At 41.6% G+C, this 6,325-nt stretch overlaps 1 non-coding gene across 1 annotated transcript; it reads right to left on the bottom strand.

Annotated features, from left to right (window-relative positions):
* Window positions 1-5,815: 5,815 nt before the first annotated feature.
* Window positions 5,816-5,888, bottom strand: Trnaa-agc (transfer RNA alanine (anticodon AGC)). Its single transcript has one exon. It is a non-coding gene; the product is annotated as a tRNA-Ala (tRNA).
* Between the last annotated feature and the right edge of the window lie 437 nt (window positions 5,889-6,325).

Here is a 6,325-nt window from a genome sequence, read left to right as displayed (position 1 = left end):
AATTACAGAAATGCTACTTGATAAATCATGAGTCGCCAAAACTAAAACTATACAACTTTATTTTTAACTAACAAAGTAATTATAAAACTAACTGTAAGCTAAATAAGCTATCTCGCCAAACTGTATTGCACGACACAGTGAGCAGCGCTACAATGCGTGACGTCACAGTATTCCAACACACAAAGGTAACAGAATGAAAATGCTACGTAAAACTGTTAATTAAATTTGGAGAGGATGAGTCACCAAAATGTTTCTCTAAATACACCGTGTGAATTTACGTACGCATTTTAACGGATAAACTTGTAAACACAATAATTCACACTCACGTAACACTGCACTGTGAAAATAAAACTGTCTGTATGTGAAATGTAATGTGAACCGAACTGTGCCCAAACAGATGTGATAATGTATTTTGTAAACAAGCTAACTGAATGATCTAATTGTAATCTAACTGTACTGTAAAACTAGTTGTAACGAATTTCATATGGCTTACCCGTGGCAGCGGAAACTTGGTACTGCTCTAAGTGATGAAAATAAAATAAGCAGCGCGGCAGCAAGTAAGCTAAGCAAAAGAAAAGCCTTGTGCGATGCAATGCAAGAACGTGCAACTGTTCTAAACAGCTCATGCGTTAATCACTGCGTGCCACAAAGAGAAATGTGGCAGCACAAATAATCAGAAAAATGACGTTCTTTCGTGAGGAGGCGCTGATGCATTCTGACCTTTAAAAAACTCATTGTCTGACTGTTAGAATCATCCTTACAAATAAAATTGTCTCCTGTAGCAAACATTTCTCTGCAAAGTAATAATTTATGAAAAATAATAAGTTTGTGGCAAAATTTTTTTTGAATAACAAATTTTTTTGAATACCAAATTAAACCACAGAACTTACAACTCGATAACACAAACTATATAAATTTTTTCTCCTTCTTATGTGGCTTACCTAAAATCGTGAATCGTTCTTTCTCTTTACTGCGCAACTGGAAAAGCTAACGGTTCCTGCATCCCTCCCAAGCAAACATTTTAATGAAATTGTTGCTGTTTTGTTTGTCTCTGCCATCATTAATTTAAGCGAATTGACTATAATCCCATGTCCCTCATTGTCAATAAGCCTCCCTGCACCTTTGTTGTAAGATAACGGTGGTGCATTGCAACTTAGTAAAGAGACAGTAACGAGAATGCTGGAAGTATGCAGGTCAAAAGGCGGTGGGCAACTGAGGCGACAACCCATTCGGAACAACAGGACGGACTCGTCCAGGGCCCAGGACAAGAATTCATTTCTGTCAAGGGCCAAGTTATTCTGAACTAGCTCTAACAGAAATATTCATATTGTAGTCTTCAGATACAGTGCTGTGAAGTTGATGACATTACTGTTGCAAAATATTATTCGTTCTTTTAGAAGAGCACTTCGATTTAATAAAATTATTCAAACTTTCTCTAGAACTGAACTGACTGCAGCGTTATATTTATCCACTCTGTTCAGACAATGAGTTGTTTCACAAGCATTTGTTGGTGTATCAGCACTGACCTTCCAAAGTATCTACAAGGAATGGTGTACCTTGTGCAGCCGCATAATACGTCTTAAGAACAATGGTCATGAAAAAATCACAACTTACTTGGCTAGAAAACAAGTTTTATGCGTTGACAACGACAGTCAGTTTCAAATCCGTCAGGATTTGCTGTTTTCAGTGAATGTAGGCCCAGCTCGACCTTTTTCGGAGTGAAAATTCTTAATGGAACTACATACAAAAGACATGTCGAATAAGATTCCTCGCAAAAGGCTATTGCTCACGCAGCGGTGGATAAAGCTGCACGTCTGGTGTCTTTGTAAAATCTTTATTTAACATGAACATTTTTGTGGAAATAAATTCCTGTCTCTATAAGGCAAAATAAATGAAAAGACTAGTGTAGAACATAGGCATCGACCACAGTCTGGCAATAATACAACTTTGTGACGTACACTGTTAATAACAAACAAGTGCAGTTGTTAGCACACTGGACTCGCATTCGGGAAGACGGCGGTTCAAAACGCGTAAGGCCATCCTGATTTAGGTTTCCCATGATTTCCCTAAATCACGTCAGGCAATTGCCAGGATGGTTCTTTGAAAGAGCACATCTGACTTCCTTCCCCATCCTTTCTTCATCCGATGGGACCGATGACCTAGCTGTTTGGTCCCCTTTTCCAAATAAACTAACTAACCAACCAATAACAAACCATTTTATTTCCTGATTGGTTTTGAAGTGAGAATGTTGAGCAAACAATTGTGAAGATTCCGAAAGTTGCAAGAAAAATCATTTTACGTGAAGGAGCAAATAGGGATTCCACAACCTCTGCCACCCCCCCTCCCGCCCCCTCGTCCACAGAATCTCAAGGTCAAGAAGCCTAGCATGCGACTCTGCTTGATCATGTGGCTGACACTGGATTACTCATTTCTATAACACAACTTTTTATATTGTTGTAATTATGTAATTTCTTGGTAGAACGTTGTAGAAATAGATAGAAGTAAGGAATAAAGAGACTGAACATAATCAAATAAATACTTCCAAAATATCGAGGTTTTACGAAATTTTACGTCTGGTAGGGTTTGAGGATACAGAGTGATATTTTCGTAGATGTATATTGTGATGTAAAAATATGATGTAGAAATGTTCTGTAAAGGTATCTTCAATAATTTTTCGATTTTTAAGGGAGATGTAAATTTTGGACTATAAATCAGAAAGACATTCCGGATTATCCCCCATTTAGGTGGAATATAGAGGTTATAGCTAGATATTCGGTCCAGTCAATAATTCCAATGTACTAAATTTCAAAAAGATTGATCTAATTTAGAAATGGTACAACGAAGATCGGCAAGGGTATATGAACAGTACATAAACTTGATTCGTACCTTTGATTAATTTATTACGTTTTTTTAACTTAACACTGAGTCACTAGAGTATTATTGGACAAGTTCTGTCTAATAAATAACGATACAAAAAAATAAATTGATATTTTTTCCTCTTGGTGAGAAATTATTACACTATTAGCCATTAAAAATTCTTACACCACGAAGATGACGTGCTACAGACGCGAAATTTAACCGACAGGAAGGAGATGCTGTGATATGCAAATGATTAGCTTTTCAGAGCATTCACACAAGGTTGCGCCGGTGACGACACCTACAACGTGCTAACATGAGGGAAATTTCCAACCGATTTCTCATACACAAACAGCAGTTGACCGCCGTTGCCTGGTGAAACGTCATTGTGATGCTTCGTGTAAGGAGGAGAAATGCATACCATCACGTTTCTGATTTAGATAAAGGTCAGTATGTAGCCTATGGCGATTGTGGTTTATCGTACCCCGACATTGCTGCTCGCGTTGGTCGAGATCCAATGACTGTTAGCAGAATATGGAATCGGTGGGTTCAGGAGGGTAATACGGAACGCCTTGCTGGATACCAAAGGCCTCGTATCACTAGCAATCCAGATGACAGGAATCTTATCCGCATGGCTGTAAAGGATCGTCCAGCCACGTCTCGATCCCTGAATCAACAGATGGGGACGTTCGCAAGACAACAACCATCTGCACGAACAGTTCTACGACGTTTGCAGCAGCATGGACTATCAGCTCGGAGTCCATGGCTGTGGCTATCCTTGACGCTGCATCACAGACAGGAGCGCATGCGATGGTGTACTCAACGACGAACCTGGGTGCAGGAATGGCAAAAATTCATTTTTTTCGGATGAATCCAGGTTCTGTTTACAGCATCATGATGGTCGCATCCGTGTTTGGCGAGATCGCGGTGAATGCACATTGGAAGCGTGTATTCGTCATCGCCATACTGGCGTATCACCCGGCATGATGGTATGGGGTGCCACTGGTTACACGTCTCGGTCACCTCTTATTCGCATTGACGGCACTTTGAACAGTGGACGTTACATTTCAGATGTGTTACGACCCGTGGCTCTACCCTTCATTCGATCCCTGCGAAACCCTACGTTTCAGCAGGATAATGCACGACCGCATGTTGCAGGTCCTGTACGGGCCTTTCTGGATACAGAAAATGTTCGACTGCTGCCCTGGCCAGCACATTCTCCAGATCTCTCACCAACTGAAAACGTCTGGTCAATGGTGGCGGAGCAGCTCGCTCGTGACAATACGCCAGTCACTACTGAAGCCGCATGGGCAGCTGTACCTGTACACGCCATCCAGGCTCTGTTTTACTCAATGCCCAGGCGTATCAACGCCGTTATTACGGCCAGAGGTGGTTTTTCCGGGTACTGTTTTCTCAGGATCTATGCACCCAAATTGCATGAAAATGTAATCACATGTCAGTACTAGTATGATATATTTGTCCAATGAATACCCGTTTATCATCTGCATTTCTTCTTGGTGTAGCAATTCTAATGGCCAATAGTGTATTTGTTTTTCGTTCGTGGCCCTTTGTTTCAGAACGTGGTTTTACTTTCCAAAGTTTTTTTATGTTTGTGCTTGTAGTTTTCGGATCTCTTTCTTGTATATAATGTTCCTTAAAAGTAGTATTCATTTATATTAAGACATCGTCTTCTCAGTGAACAGCCGTAAGGTAGGAACTCCCTTCTTCACTTTGTATTATATTCCACTGCCTTTATAGCGTCCAAACCAGGAATTTTATAACAGTAGTGCAATCCAGCTTGAGAAAAATTGATTCAACGTGACTGCTTTCTCAAGCTGAATCATATACCATTTACGCTGAGAGTAGAGAAAATAAAAGCAACAACAAGAAAAAGAGAGTAGTTTGCTCCTCGAATTTCGTTTTTTTGTTTTTGCGTGTTAATGAGTAAGTCATGGGATATATCTGAATATCTTGTCGGACCTCCTTTTGTCCGGCCTATGCAGCAACTCAACGTGACATAGACTCAACAAGCCATGGATGTCCCCTGCAGAAATATTGAGCCATGCTGCCACTATGGCCATCCATAATTGCGAAAAGTGTTGCCGTTGTAGAATTTGTGCACGAAAGGACCTCTCTATTACGTCTCATAAATATTAGACAGGTGGCCAAAACATTCGCTCGAGCTGTCCGGAATGTTCTTAAAAAAAGTGGCCCATTATCAACCATAAAATTCCATCGTCGTTGTTTGGGAACTTGAAGTCTACGAATGGCTGAAAATGGCCTTCAAGTAGCCGAACATAAGAATTTCCAGTCAATGATCGGTTCAGTTGGACCAGAGGTCAGCTTCCCTGTAAACAGCGCCCACACCATTATGGAGACACCACCAGCTTCCACAGTTCCATGTTACCAACTTGGGTCCCCGATTTCGTGGGGACTGCGCCACACTCGAACCCTGTCATCAGCTCTTAGCAACTGAAATCGGGACTCATCTGACCAGGCCATGGTTTTCCAGTCGTCTCGAGTCCTACCGATATGATCACTAGTCCAGGAGAGGCGCTGCAGATTATGTCGTGCCGTTATCAAAGTCACTCGCGTAAGACGTCTGCTACCGTAGTCCACTAATACCAAATTTCGCCGCACTGATTTGTGCTGTCGTTGGTTGGCTGTTAGCACTGTCTACGCAATAGTCGCTGCTCTCGGTCGTTAAGTAAAGACCGTTGACGACTGCGTTGTCCGTGATGAGAAGTAATGTCTGAAATTTAGTATCCTCGGGACACTCTTGACACTGTGGATATCGGATTATTGAATTCCCTAAAGATTTCCGAAATGGAATGTCCCACACGTCTAGGTCAAGTTACCACTCCGCATATAAAGCCTGTTAATTCCTTTCGTACGGGCGTAATCGCGTCGGAAACCTTTTCACATGATGATCGAAACAGACGAAATGAATAAAAATTTGTACTGCGGCCGGGACTCGAACCCTGGTCCTCTTACTTGCTAGGTAGATGTGCTAACCACTGCACCAGCGCAGTAAAATGGGCAACAGTGTGCAAGAAGTACGTAAGCTGAGTGCCCTCCCCCAACAAAAACTTCATTTTTCCTTTACATATTGTCACTACTGCCAGGGCTCTCCGATATTGGCAAGCATCCCAGCATTGGACGTGATGAAACGTCCTTGTACCATTGGTGATCTTATAGATCTTATAATTAAATGTTCCCTGACATTTAGGTCTCTTGTTATTATCTCCGATAACGCATGTCTCAGGGAAACTTTTAATTATGAGATCGTAAGATCAGCAGTAGTACAAGGACGTCCCATCACGCCCAATGCTGGGGTGCTTGCCAGTATCGGAGGGCCCTGGCAGAGGGAAAAATGAATTGAAGTTTGGTTTGGGGAGAGTACTGAACTTAGGTACTTCCGGCAGTAACATTGACTATCATCCTGGCGTGGTGTAATGGTTAGTATTCC

Source organism: Schistocerca cancellata, chromosome 3 (assembly GCF_023864275.1).
Source record: "Schistocerca cancellata isolate TAMUIC-IGC-003103 chromosome 3, iqSchCanc2.1, whole genome shotgun sequence".
In the NCBI taxonomy this organism is placed as follows: domain Eukaryota; kingdom Metazoa; phylum Arthropoda; class Insecta; order Orthoptera; family Acrididae; genus Schistocerca; species Schistocerca cancellata.
Note: the sequence above shows the minus strand (reverse complement) of the source record. Positions and strands in the feature narration are given on the sequence as shown.